The 13,937-nt window shown below is 35.2% G+C and overlaps 2 long non-coding RNA genes across 4 annotated transcripts; both read left to right on the forward strand.

Annotated features, from left to right (window-relative positions):
• Window positions 1-2,352: 2,352 nt before the first annotated feature.
• On the forward strand, window positions 2,353-3,358 carry LOC125062063. 2 transcript variants are annotated; one of them, XR_007119165.1, is made up of 2 exons: window positions 2,353-2,544; window positions 2,687-3,358. It is a non-coding gene; the product is annotated as an uncharacterized LOC125062063 (long non-coding RNA). The 2 variants fall into 2 exon arrangements; XR_007119164.1 differs by having other exon boundaries at window positions 2,806-3,358.
• An 8,154-nt stretch (window positions 3,359-11,512) lies between these two features.
• Window positions 11,513-12,518, forward strand: LOC125062117. 2 transcript variants are annotated; one of them, XR_007119196.1, is made up of 2 exons: window positions 11,513-11,704; window positions 11,847-12,518. It is a non-coding gene; the product is annotated as an uncharacterized LOC125062117 (long non-coding RNA). The 2 variants fall into 2 exon arrangements; XR_007119195.1 differs by having other exon boundaries at window positions 11,966-12,518.
• Window positions 12,519-13,937: the final 1,419 nt, after the last annotated feature.

Here is a 13,937-nt window from a genome sequence, read left to right on the forward strand (position 1 = left end):
TAATAAAACAGATTGACATAATGCTAAATACATCATTCTGACTATATGAGGCTCGGCAACATGACGAATTTTCTTAAAGATAAACATGAGTTTGCGGACTCTACCACACATATTCATAAGATGGGCCTGAAACGTGAGTCGACTATCTAGTGTGATGCCAAGATACTTAACCGTACAACCTCTCTTCAATGTAGCGCAAGAGCATGGAACAGAAGGAACAGAAGAATGTGTATGGGCAGTTAAGGAATACGGGATTAAGGCTATGGGAGGAGTATATATGGAGAAGGTAAGATAGCAAGTTTTCTCTATATTAAGAGTTAATAAATTTTGGCGCAGCCAACACGAAACGATATCAAATCCGGTCTGTGCATAAGAGAAAGCTTCCCTCCAGCTTTTTGCAGAGAAAACAAGAGCAGTATCGTCGGCGTAAGAGACCAATTTGCAATTAGGTATTTTCAGGGAACACAGATCATTCATGTACACTAGGAACAGCGTAGGACCAAGAATGCTGCCCTGGGGGACTCCGAATTCCACTGGAAGGTAAGAGCTGACATGGCCATCTACCACTACACATTGACTCCGACCGCTGAGGTAACTTTTAAATAAGGAAAGTTGAACTCCTCTCACTCCAAGCGCTTCCAGTTTCTGTAGAAGGATTTGGGCCGAGACAGTGTCGAATGCCTTCGCGAGGTCTAAGAATATGCCCAGACACTTCCTATGGCTGTCCAAGTTCCTAACTATGTGATCGGTTAATTCATGGATGGCATCCGATGAAGATCTTTTAGCTCTGAAACCGAATTGGTTCGGAGAAAGTAATTGTTTATCTTCCAGATAACTAACGAGACGTTTGTTTATTAGGCGTTCAAGGATCTTGGACAGTGCTGACAGAATAGAGATGGGGCGATAGTTGTCGACACTGCCACGGTTGCCGGATTTGAAAATGGGATGCACTATTGCCTTTTTAAAAGCGGATGGGAAGATTCCCGTACGCATACTTAAGTTACATACATGGGCGATTGGTGTAGCTAATATTTTAAGGTTGCGTTTAAGTATGGCAGACGTGATGTTGTCCCAACCTGCAGCACAGCTTTCTTTCAAGGAATTTATAGTGATTTCGACTTCTTCAATAGAAGTGTCGAGCATGACGAATGATTGGAGAGGAAAAGGAGGATTTGGCCGTAATGGAGGTGGAGAGTCGTGTTGATGATTGGATTGTATATTTAAGGCAAGCGATTTTCCGATACCCACAAAGTGAGAGTTAACATGGTTTGTTGAGTCTTTTGGATTCGCTCTACATTTTAGGAGGTCACTTGGTCTATCATGTTTTTTATTAAGATTACTAACGTCTTTTATAGCTGTCCAAAGTTTTTTGGTGTTAGTTCCTGCATTTAGTAGTAGACCTTTTTCATAATTCTTTTTTAATTTCTTCAGTAGACTATTACAGAAGTTCCGGTATCTGTAGTATGTTTTACGCAGAATATCATTTTCAGGTTGCTTTTTTAGTTTTGGAATGCATTCTATCTCTATTACGTATACATTTAAGTAAGCCTGGGGTCATCCACGGCTTGATGATTTTAGTGCGGTGAGAGCGAGTCATTACGGAGGTGTGCATAGAGATAACTGATTGAAGAATTTCTATCAAATTGTTGGTTGCTTCTTCACAGTCAGTGTTATTGAGAACAGATGAAAAATCTGTATTCAGGAGAGACTGTGAGAGGCTATCATGATCCACTTTTTTGATAGATCGAGTAGGAGCAGAGTAGCGTTTCTTTATATCTAAGGACATTACTACTGAACTATGATCAGTGATTGAAGAATTGATGACAAGAGTAAGAGCAGTAAGAGGTGATTTAAGAATACCGTGATCAAGACACGTAGAAGAAGGAAAACGAGTAGGGAAGGTATGAGTTGGGAGAAGCCCATGGTAAACCAACATAAAGGATCTTAGAAGTTATAACCGCTTGACACGAATTTTAAGAAAGGTGCGATTTTTTTGACGCCAAGTGTATTTTATCTGAATAAAAAAATAAATAATAATAATAATCAGTTGTGAATGTGACTTAACATAGTTTATATGACTATTTCTCTATTGTTTTTGGTAGTCTGTGACTTCCAATAGCGATTTCATATTGAAAATGCATTCAAAAACGTCGGGATCGGTATCGCTATTAGATAAGTTCGCGCTGGTCTTAGAAGGACTAGGAAATACACTCCGGGTTTTTATTTATTCTGATCATGATAATAAAATATTTAGGATCGTCGATCCAAACTATATTTGCATTGAAAATAAGTTTAAAAATATGTTCCTATATCTTTAAATTCAAAGGTTATTCCCTTCAACGTTAGTATTAGGGGAGACCGGGTACAAAAGTAACGGCGGGTCGAAAGTAACAAATGCTCTCTAGATTCATCCAATGGTCGAACATAGCTTCGCCGCCGTCAGGCGATAGCTGAAAGCGCCCCCCTCACTTGTAGTTAGTCGCCGTGTACTTAAAGCACTGTTAGGTTGTGTGAGAGGATACTACGTGGTTTTACAAACCAAAAGTAAGTTTTTCGATATTTTGTTATTTAATGTTTACATAGTCGTAAAAGGATGGTAGTAATCTGAATGTTTGCATATCTATTTTTGATTAGATTGATTGTACATTGTTTAAATTTGTTTTTGTTTAGCACATTCCGTTTTTAGGTTATATTTCATGTTTCAACAAAAATGAGGAAGGGTACAAAAGTAACATAGTCCTATGGGTACACAAGTAACAAGTTACTTTTGTCCCCGTAATGATTTAATTACCTTTACCCCAACAGAATGCCGCGACAACGCATAAGAACAACTACACGACACATAAGTGTATAGAAAAGCGGCGGATAATTTTTTTACTGAAAGGTGGCACGATAGTCTGGAAATGGCTGGTAATGAATGGTTGACGGTTTTTTAAAACGACACCCGAGCCTCTGTTTGAGATCTCAGAGTTTCAACGAACATAATGTGAGCAAAGTTTTTGATAATCTTGCAGAGGTAATTGATAGGTACAAATTTGATCCAAAAGATATCTGGAATATGGATGAGACAGGGGTCCACTGTCCAAACTTAGCACGATTGTTGCTCAAAAAGGAACTGAACAAATAGGTGCAGTAACCTCAGCAGAACGTGGAAGATTAGTAACTGTTGCTGTTGCGATTAATGCTCAAGGAGGACACATACCTCCTTTTTTCGTCTTCCCATTGAAACAATTCCAAGACCACATGATACTTGAGGGACCTGTTGGTTGTGCCGGAGCTGGCAATGCCGGATGGATGCAGAATGCAGAACTTTTACTTTTTACATAAATACTTGTTGATAATAAACAAGTATTACATATAATATTGTATTAATTACCAACCTCTTCTTCTTGTTACTTTCGACCCACAACGTGTTACTTTCGACCCGCCTACGTGGTCGAAAGTAACAACTGACGTTTTTTTTTTAACTCTCTGTTATTCATATAAAACACACCATAGTAAAATAAATCGAGCTGCTAGTGTAAAGAACATAAACTGAATTTATATATGGTTATATTAATTTAATGACAATATTAAAACCTAGCCAAAAATCAAGTGTGAAGTACAAAGTGTTACTTTTGTACCCGGTCTCCCCTACCTACGCATATATTAGCCATTAAACATTTTCTCTGGTAGATACAGTTCAGTCAAATATTTAATGACGGAAAATATAGGGTAAAAAGAATGTTAAAGTGTATATGGCAAATGAAATAGATGTCTACTGTTAAAATATAGTGTGTGTTTACAAAGTCCTGGTTAGTCCTGGCATGATTGAGCATGAGCATGACAACTTCCACTACCAGAATGCTCGCGAGTGCGTAGCCGGTCTTGAAGTTTGAATTTATGTAGATATAAACACATATTTATTGATAATACCCTCGCGTAACTAACGCTTTGGACGTTTCGTTTCAAAACTGAAAATAGTAACGCTTCAAATCTTGATATTGGCCTCAGTTTCTGTATCTTATTCTATCTTAATCCTTTTTTATTTATATGTATATAATAGGCAAGTAGGTCATCAGCCTTGACGCATACAATTAATATTTGGGTCTAAAGCATGTCAATTCACTATGTTTTCCATCATCGTACGAACGAGTTCAAAAGCCCATTGGTGCACAGCAGTGAACGCACGACCTTAGGGTTGAGAGCCGCATGTTCAAAAGGGCTTAACTGCTTACGAGAACTGCAATAAAGAAAGATTAATAGGTACATATATTCGTTTATTTATATTTTAAGCGGAAACAAATCCAATTTAAATGAAATTTAATTTCACCGCCAAAAATGTCCTATTTAATACCGCTTATTACTCTTGTAAAAAATAAAATGTAATGGTTGAACGTCCGGGGTCCTCACAGGGGTCGCTAATTCGCTTTTTATTACAATCGTTATACGAAAAAAATATTCAGAGTGAGCATATTTTCGCTATAAAAGGTTAAAATTTACTATAATGTTATGAAAACGCTGAGTATGCTAAAATTTAAGATTACCCTCTTGTTATGTGTTATTTTTGAGAAAAAATCTTTATGGACGATTACTAAAATTTAAAATGTATGTAAATTGTCACATAGACATCACAGAATTCAGAATAATTGCTTTTTTTTACTTTGACAAATGAATTAAAAGAACATGACATTATGCTACATGTTCTTTTTCACACACTTTAAGATTAACAAGCTAACTTCTATATTAGGAACCTAGGATTAATAATACTGTCTTAAACTAAATGTTCCTTCTCAAATCAAATCTAATTAGTAATTACATACTTTTTTTAAATCATTAAAACGTAAACGAACATGTAATAGAAAAAATACTTGTGAGCTTTTAGTTTAATAACTACAATAGCTAACACGTGTTGTGACACATTAATGATTAACGCAGAATAAAAAGACAAGGAGTTAAAACTAAGCCTTTTCAATCGACAGATTAATGGAGCATTAAGTTCTTTATACATTTATTATATATACATTATTATACATTTATTATATAGATAGGTGTGATAATTTATATATATATCCCGATTAACGATATAGTGTCATTGACACGACGTATGTATTGCAAATTTTCATCAAATTAAATTGATATTTGCGATAGAATTCTCCTTTTGCAGCATTCACTGAATGAATAATTAGTTTCTGAAATATGTATTTATGGGAAATAATTGTTTGTGAAACACACGAGTACCAATTTGTATTCAAGTTGCATGTTGCAGCGTGCGTGGAGCTTACGTGATGTAATTCTAATAATTCAACTCTCTTGTTTGGGATTTTGATCGTGTAATACATACTGTTCGATTATTTTTATCTGAACTTCGATATGATTAAATAAAATTAATTAATAAGATACCAGTGAGACATGACACATACATGTTTCGATTTCACTAATAAAAGTAGTGTTGGCCTAGTGGCTTCAGTGTGCGACTCTCATCCCTGAGGTCGTAGGTTCCATCCCCGGAACCAATGGACTTTCTTTCTATGTGCGCATTTAACATTCCCTCGAACGGTGAAGGTTTCGTTGATCATTCCCTTGATCATTTTTCAATCTAATAGGCAAGTAGGTGCTCAGCGTCCTGTGCCTGACACACGCCGTCGGGTTTTTGGGTCTAAGACATGTCGGTTTCCTCACGATGTTTTCCTTCACCGTTCGAGGGAATGTTAAATGCGCACATAGAAAGAAAGTCCATTGGTGCACAGCCGGGGATCAAACCTACGAGCTAAGGTATGAGAGTCGCACGCTGAAGCCACTAGGCCAACACTGCTCGTATTTACTTAGTATTTTTATTAAAATTTAAGATAATATGTGCAGTAAAAGAATAAGAACTCGACTGCCCTGTGAAATCTTTAATAGTATTAAGAAATTTGAAAAATCATTTTTATGTATCTACGTAAACATTCAAGACCTTCAGTTTATTATATATTGTGAAGTGATATAACTAAGCCCACCCCTCGACAGCTGACGTATATTCGCTAGAATAATTTATCTTAACATGTGGATTACGTGTGGGAATAAGCTCGGCAGATACGCTTATACATTTGTGACAGTTTTGATATCTTTCCCTGCGTTAATTATGACCTTAATTAACGATTGCTTATTTAACATTAAAACGCAAAGATAACGTTTCAATAGAAAACTCAACTCATGAAACACAAATTACCTTGTATTGGTAAAAAGCCTTTTTATTTTGCTTCCTGAAATGTTTCTATTTGACTAAATTTGTAACCGAATCGCGATTCTTCTAGATGAACGCTTGATTAAGCAACAACAAAATCACTTTCCTGCTCCTAATGTTTGGAAAACAAAACATTATTGCACATAGTATTGTCTTTTATTGACATAACTTTTAGACATAGAAAAACACTTTTTTAATGGATTTGAAGTTATGTTTTATTATAAAAAGTATCACGGCTGTAGAAAAAGATGTGTTATCTTTATTTATCTCCCTGGAGTTGGTATCGACCAAAAGATGGAGGGTTTTGGCAGAAATGGCTCACGGTGTCCTCTATTTTCGCGGATTGAACCTTGAGATTTTAATTTGGATATTATTGGATCCCAGGTGTTTGACAATTTTAGGCCGTCTTCTCTATTGAAATCAAAAACACCCCAATTTTAATTTATGACATTCAACACCTTTTGTCTTCAGTCCCGTATATACGATGTAAAATAATTGTAAATTTATAATAAAACATAACTTCAAATCCGTTAAAAAAGTGTTTTTCTATTATTGCACATTTTAGTGTAAAAATCTTTAACATACTATTTAATAGAGGAATTACTTACATATTTAGTGCTTAAATCACAAGTTCATATTAATTACTCGACCTCTTTAATTAGACTCCCACTTAATTTTGACATTAATTCCATTAGCCGTAATTTGATTCGTAAGTCTTTTGTTTCTTTAAGGAGTCTAATTTAAGTCATGTTTGGGTTTGTAAGGCTCGCTTCTATGAGTGTGTCCTATCTGAGGTAGAAGTTACATACTAGGTATCATGTCATACTCGTGAACTACTTGTGGTGACGTGAACTCGATTGCGGTGATGTTAGTAAATTCGACTATGTATTTGCGTGTTGTTTCCACGATAATGTAAATGCATGATCCTATTTTACCTTGCCTCCTGCTGATACAGGACAAATCTTGTCTTCAATTTATTTTACTATAATTATTTAACTATTAAATACTTAAGATGTCACGTGGAACATGGTGTAATGGTTGCAGCTCCTTACAAACATTGTGTAACACAACCAACTTGGCGATTAAAAAGATTGGAGGAGAGTTTATTGCCATATTGCTTCTCTTCCGTTCTACGCCCTTGATGTATTTCTTTTTTGACTTTCATAATTGTACGTTGTGTTACCTTTATGAATAAATTATTTTGATTTCATTTCATTTAATTCATTATGTAAATATATCAAATAATGTTACACATTAAAATTAAAATGCTATTTTAATTAATAATAATAAATCATGTGATGTGCGTTAGCTTGTAGCAACATTGTATATTATCCAATGGAACTTTCTTGGCTCCAAAGACTCGCATGTCTTCACTATATATGCAACTCGTCATATACACATAGACAGAACCAACCAGAATTTGAACCGGTGACTTAAGAATCGCACTCTTCGAAAGCTGCGTTTTTTATGGATGTAGTGTATTGACTACATAAAGTGTTACTTGGTTGTCTCATGCGCCTACGTCACTTGTCAGACTGTCAGTCGTAATCCGACATCCGAACGGAGCGGTTGTCTGTAGGAAGTTTGTACAAGTGTTGTGGTGTTGGTGAGCCGTAAATCACTCCAAGAAGCAGGACATTACATGTGGCGACGAGGAAAATAGTGAGTACACATAGGTAAAAAAAAAAAGGGAAAGATACGGTCCACTAAACAAGTGACGTCATTCCCAGAGTACTTTGCCTATAATTTACTATGACCCGGTTGTTTTAATCATTAGCTATTGATAGCAGAAACAGTTGCATCTTGACTTCTGAACGAATGTAGATAATTTTATTGTTGACGGGAAATATGAACAGCACTTAGGTACTTATTGTTTTCATATTTCATAAATGTTTTGTTTGTATTACAATATTTAATATTGTCGTACCTACATTTAAACAGTAAGCAACAAACCTCTGCAATTACTGAGCTAAGGATATAAACAAATAATTACCTGTAGGTTCAGCTAATCTAAACTACGGGTACCTACATTGAATGTACGATTGTTTTGTAGCACCTACCTACATAGTGATAGAAAGATATTGTACTAGTAGACAGGCCAAGCGTTGCTGTGGCTAAGGTTTTTGTTATATTACAAAGTAGTAAACTATTCAAGGGAAACGGTAGGAGAACACCAGTCATGGGGACCACCATGCTTAATGGTGCTTATGCCATTAAATTGTAGAAACGTTGAAAGAATTATATGAAACGTTGGTACTTTTAACACAGCGCCATCTGTTAGAATGGTGACTATTAAATAAGAAACAAATATTTTGCAATAAAATAATATTGCGGGTATAAATTGAGATGTATCCTATCTTTTAAGTTAGATCAAACTGCACACGGTGTGCAAATTTGATTGATATCGGTTCGGTAGTTTAGGAGTCCATAGCGGACAAACAATGTGACCAGTAATTTATATATACTAAAATTATGCTTGTGTTTAGTGATGTTTCTATTTGTCTAAAAAAAAAAAAATTATAATAAAAATAATAGCAAGGTTTATTTACAACCGTTGACCGTTAAATCGGTAGGTACCTGTCTACCTAACTAACGCAGATTTAACAAAGACCCTAAATTGGATCTGGTTCACTAAATTAATTAAAACTATGTGGTTGTGATTAATACTGTAAAACAAAAGGGAGTATCTACTCAAGGCAGTTGGAACCCAACTGATCATTAAATTGATACCTGTAAATAAAAATAAAAGCAGACTAAAAGTCTGATCATTAAATTAATGTCAGTAAATAAAAATAAAAGCAGACTAAAAGTCTGATCATTAAATTAATGTCAGTAAATAAAAATAAAAGCAGACTAAAAGTCTGATCATTAAATTGATATCTGTAAATAAAAATAAAAGCAGACTAAAACTCTGATCATTAAATTGATACCTGTAAATAAAAATAAAAGCAGACTAAAAGTCTGATCATTAAATTGATGCCAGTAAATAAAAACAAAAGCAGATTAAAGGTCTGATCATTAAATTAATACCAGTAAATAAAAACAAAAGCAGATTAAAAGTCAGATCATTGAATTGACATCAGTAAATAAAAATAAAAGCAGATTAAAATTCTGATTATTAAATTGATACCAATAAATAAAATAAAAGCTTTACAATAAAATTATTATTGTACGTTAGTGGGTACTAACTTAGCAGATTAAAAATCTGATAATTCAATTTATACGTTTGTTGGTTATGAACAGCTTAAGTAGATTTATGCGGATAAAAATATAATCCGATCATTAAATTCATACAAGATCATCTAAGATGAAATCTACAAACTTAGCAGATTCAAAATCTGATAATTAAATTTATACGTTTGTTGGTATGGACGGCTTAAGTAGCTTTATGCGGATAAAAATATAATCCGATAATTAAATTGATACGAGATGGAAACATCTGAGATCAAATCTAACTGCAGATACATAGATATCTGAATCATTAAATTGATAAATTCCTGGTCGCCCCAAAGATGTCACTCCTTTACTGGAAAAGTTCGACTGTAACGGTAAATCTACCTCAATGGGTGCACGTTGGGAGCGATGGAAATGAGCACTATTCATTTACCTCGAAGCGTCTAACATTGACGAAGACGTAAAGAAAAGGGCCTCTCTTCTACATTTCGGCGGGCTAAACTTACAGGAAGTGTTTTACAACATTCCTGGAGTTAGCTCCGTCGAGCCAACTGAAGATCTTTTAGCTCTGAAACCGAATTGGTTCGGAGAAAGTAATTGTTTATCTTCCAGATAACTAACGAGACGTTTGTTTATTAGGCGTTCAAGGATCTTGGACAGTGCTGACAGAATAGAGATGGGGCGATAGTTGTCGACACTGCCACGGTTGCCGGATTTGAAAATGGGATGCACTATTGCCTTTTTAAAAGCGGATGGGAAGATTCCCGTACGCATACTTAAGTTACATACATGGGCGATTGGTGTAGCTAATATTTTAAGGTTGCGTTTAAGTATGGCAGACGTGATGTTGTCCCAACCTGCAGCACAGCTTTCTTTCAAGGAATTTATAGTGATTTCGACTTCTTCAATAGAAGTGTCGAGCATGACGAATGATTGGAGAGGAAAAGGAGGATTTGGCCGTAATGGAGGTGGAGAGTCGTGTTGATGATTGGATTGTATATTTAAGGCAAGCGATTTTCCGATACCCACAAAGTGAGAGTTAACATGGTTTGTTGAGTCTTTTGGATTCGCTCTACATTTTAGGAGGTCACTTGGTCTATCATGTTTTTTATTAAGATTACTAACGTCTTTTATAGCTGTCCAAAGTTTTTTGGTGTTAGTTCCTGCATTTAGTAGTAGACCTTTTTCATAATTCTTTTTTAATTTCTTCAGTAGACTATTACAGAAGTTCCGGTATCTGTAGTATGTTTTACGCAGAATATCATTTTCAGGTTGCTTTTTTAGTTTTGGAATGCATTCTATCTCTATTACGTATACATTTAAGTAAGCCTGGGGTCATCCACGGCTTGATGATTTTAGTGCGGTGAGAGCGAGTCATTACGGAGGTGTGCATAGAGATAACTGATTGAAGAATTTCTATCAAATTGTTGGTTGCTTCTTCACAGTCAGTGTTATTGAGAACAGATGAAAAATCTGTATTCAGGAGAGACTGTGAGAGGCTATCATGATCCACTTTTTTGATAGATCGAGTAGGAGCAGAGTAGCGTTTCTTTATATCTAAGGACATTACTACTGAACTATGATCAGTGATTGAAGAATTGATGACAAGAGTAAGAGCAGTAAGAGGTGATTTAAGAATACCGTGATCAAGACACGTAGAAGAAGGAAAACGAGTAGGGAAGGTATGAGTTGGGAGAAGCCCATGGTAAACCAACATAAAGGATCTTAGAAGTTATAACCGCTTGACACGAATTTTAAGAAAGGTGCGATTTTTTTGACGCCAAGTGTATTTTATCTGAATAAAAAAATAAATAATAATAATAATCAGTTGTGAATGTGACTTAACATAGTTTATATGACTATTTCTCTATTGTTTTTGGTAGTCTGTGACTTCCAATAGCGATTTCATATTGAAAATGCATTCAAAAACGTCGGGATCGGTATCGCTATTAGATAAGTTCGCGCTGGTCTTAGAAGGACTAGGAAATACACTCCGGGTTTTTATTTATTCTGATCATGATAATAAAATATTTAGGATCGTCGATCCAAACTATATTTGCATTGAAAATAAGTTTAAAAATATGTTCCTATATCTTTAAATTCAAAGGTTATTCCCTTCAACGTTAGTATTAGGGGAGACCGGGTACAAAAGTAACGGCGGGTCGAAAGTAACAAATGCTCTCTAGATTCATCCAATGGTCGAACATAGCTTCGCCGCCGTCAGGCGATAGCTGAAAGCGCCCCCCTCACTTGTAGTTAGTCGCCGTGTACTTAAAGCACTGTTAGGTTGTGTGAGAGGATACTACGTGGTTTTACAAACCAAAAGTAAGTTTTTCGATATTTTGTTATTTAATGTTTACATAGTCGTAAAAGGATGGTAGTAATCTGAATGTTTGCATATCTATTTTTGATTAGATTGATTGTACATTGTTTAAATTTGTTTTTGTTTAGCACATTCCGTTTTTAGGTTATATTTCATGTTTCAACAAAAATGAGGAAGGGTACAAAAGTAACATAGTCCTATGGGTACACAAGTAACAAGTTACTTTTGTCCCCGTAATGATTTAATTACCTTTACCCCAACAGAATGCCGCGACAACGCATAAGAACAACTACACGACACATAAGTGTATAGAAAAGCGGCGGATAATTTTTTTACTGAAAGGTGGCACGATAGTCTGGAAATGGCTGGTAATGAATGGTTGACGGTTTTTTAAAACGACACCCGAGCCTCTGTTTGAGATCTCAGAGTTTCAACGAACATAATGTGAGCAAAGTTTTTGATAATCTTGCAGAGGTAATTGATAGGTACAAATTTGATCCAAAAGATATCTGGAATATGGATGAGACAGGGGTCCACTGTCCAAACTTAGCACGATTGTTGCTCAAAAAGGAACTGAACAAATAGGTGCAGTAACCTCAGCAGAACGTGGAAGATTAGTAACTGTTGCTGTTGCGATTAATGCTCAAGGAGGACACATACCTCCTTTTTTCGTCTTCCCATTGAAACAATTCCAAGACCACATGATACTTGAGGGACCTGTTGGTTGTGCCGGAGCTGGCAATGCCGGATGGATGCAGAATGCAGAACTTTTACTTTTTACATAAATACTTGTTGATAATAAACAAGTATTACATATAATATTGTATTAATTACCAACCTCTTCTTCTTGTTACTTTCGACCCACAACGTGTTACTTTCGACCCGCCTACGTGGTCGAAAGTAACAACTGACGTTTTTTTTTTAACTCTCTGTTATTCATATAAAACACACCATAGTAAAATAAATCGAGCTGCTAGTGTAAAGAACATAAACTGAATTTATATATGGTTATATTAATTTAATGACAATATTAAAACCTAGCCAAAAATCAAGTGTGAAGTACAAAGTGTTACTTTTGTACCCGGTCTCCCCTACCTACGCATATATTAGCCATTAAACATTTTCTCTGGTAGATACAGTTCAGTCAAATATTTAATGACGGAAAATATAGGGTAAAAAGAATGTTAAAGTGTATATGGCAAATGAAATAGATGTCTACTGTTAAAATATAGTGTGTGTTTACAAAGTCCTGGTTAGTCCTGGCATGATTGAGCATGAGCATGACAACTTCCACTACCAGAATGCTCGCGAGTGCGTAGCCGGTCTTGAAGTTTGAATTTATGTAGATATAAACACATATTTATTGATAATACCCTCGCGTAACTAACGCTTTGGACGTTTCGTTTCAAAACTGAAAATAGTAACGCTTCAAATCTTGATATTGGCCTCAGTTTCTGTATCTTATTCTATCTTAATCCTTTTTTATTTATATGTATATAATAGGCAAGTAGGTCATCAGCCTTGACGCATACAATTAATATTTGGGTCTAAAGCATGTCAATTCACTATGTTTTCCATCATCGTACGAACGAGTTCAAAAGCCCATTGGTGCACAGCAGTGAACGCACGACCTTAGGGTTGAGAGCCGCATGTTCAAAAGGGCTTAACTGCTTACGAGAACTGCAATAAAGAAAGATTAATAGGTACATATATTCGTTTATTTATATTTTAAGCGGAAACAAATCCAATTTAAATGAAATTTAATTTCACCGCCAAAAATGTCCTATTTAATACCGCTTATTACTCTTGTAAAAAATAAAATGTAATGGTTGAACGTCCGGGGTCCTCACAGGGGTCGCTAATTCGCTTTTTATTACAATCGTTATACGAAAAAAATATTCAGAGTGAGCATATTTTCGCTATAAAAGGTTAAAATTTACTATAATGTTATGAAAACGCTGAGTATGCTAAAATTTAAGATTACCCTCTTGTTATGTGTTATTTTTGAGAAAAAATCTTTATGGACGATTACTAAAATTTAAAATGTATGTAAATTGTCACATAGACATCACAGAATTCAGAATAATTGCTTTTTTTTACTTTGACAAATGAATTAAAAGAACATGACATTATGCTACATGTTCTTTTTCACACACTTTAAGATTAACAAGCTAACTTCTATATTAGGAACCTAGGATTAATAATACTGTCTTAAACTAAATGTTCCTTCTCAAA

This window comes from Pieris napi, chromosome W (genome assembly GCF_905475465.1).
Source record: "Pieris napi chromosome W, ilPieNapi1.2, whole genome shotgun sequence".
Classification (NCBI taxonomy): Eukaryota; Metazoa; Arthropoda; class Insecta; order Lepidoptera; family Pieridae; genus Pieris; species Pieris napi.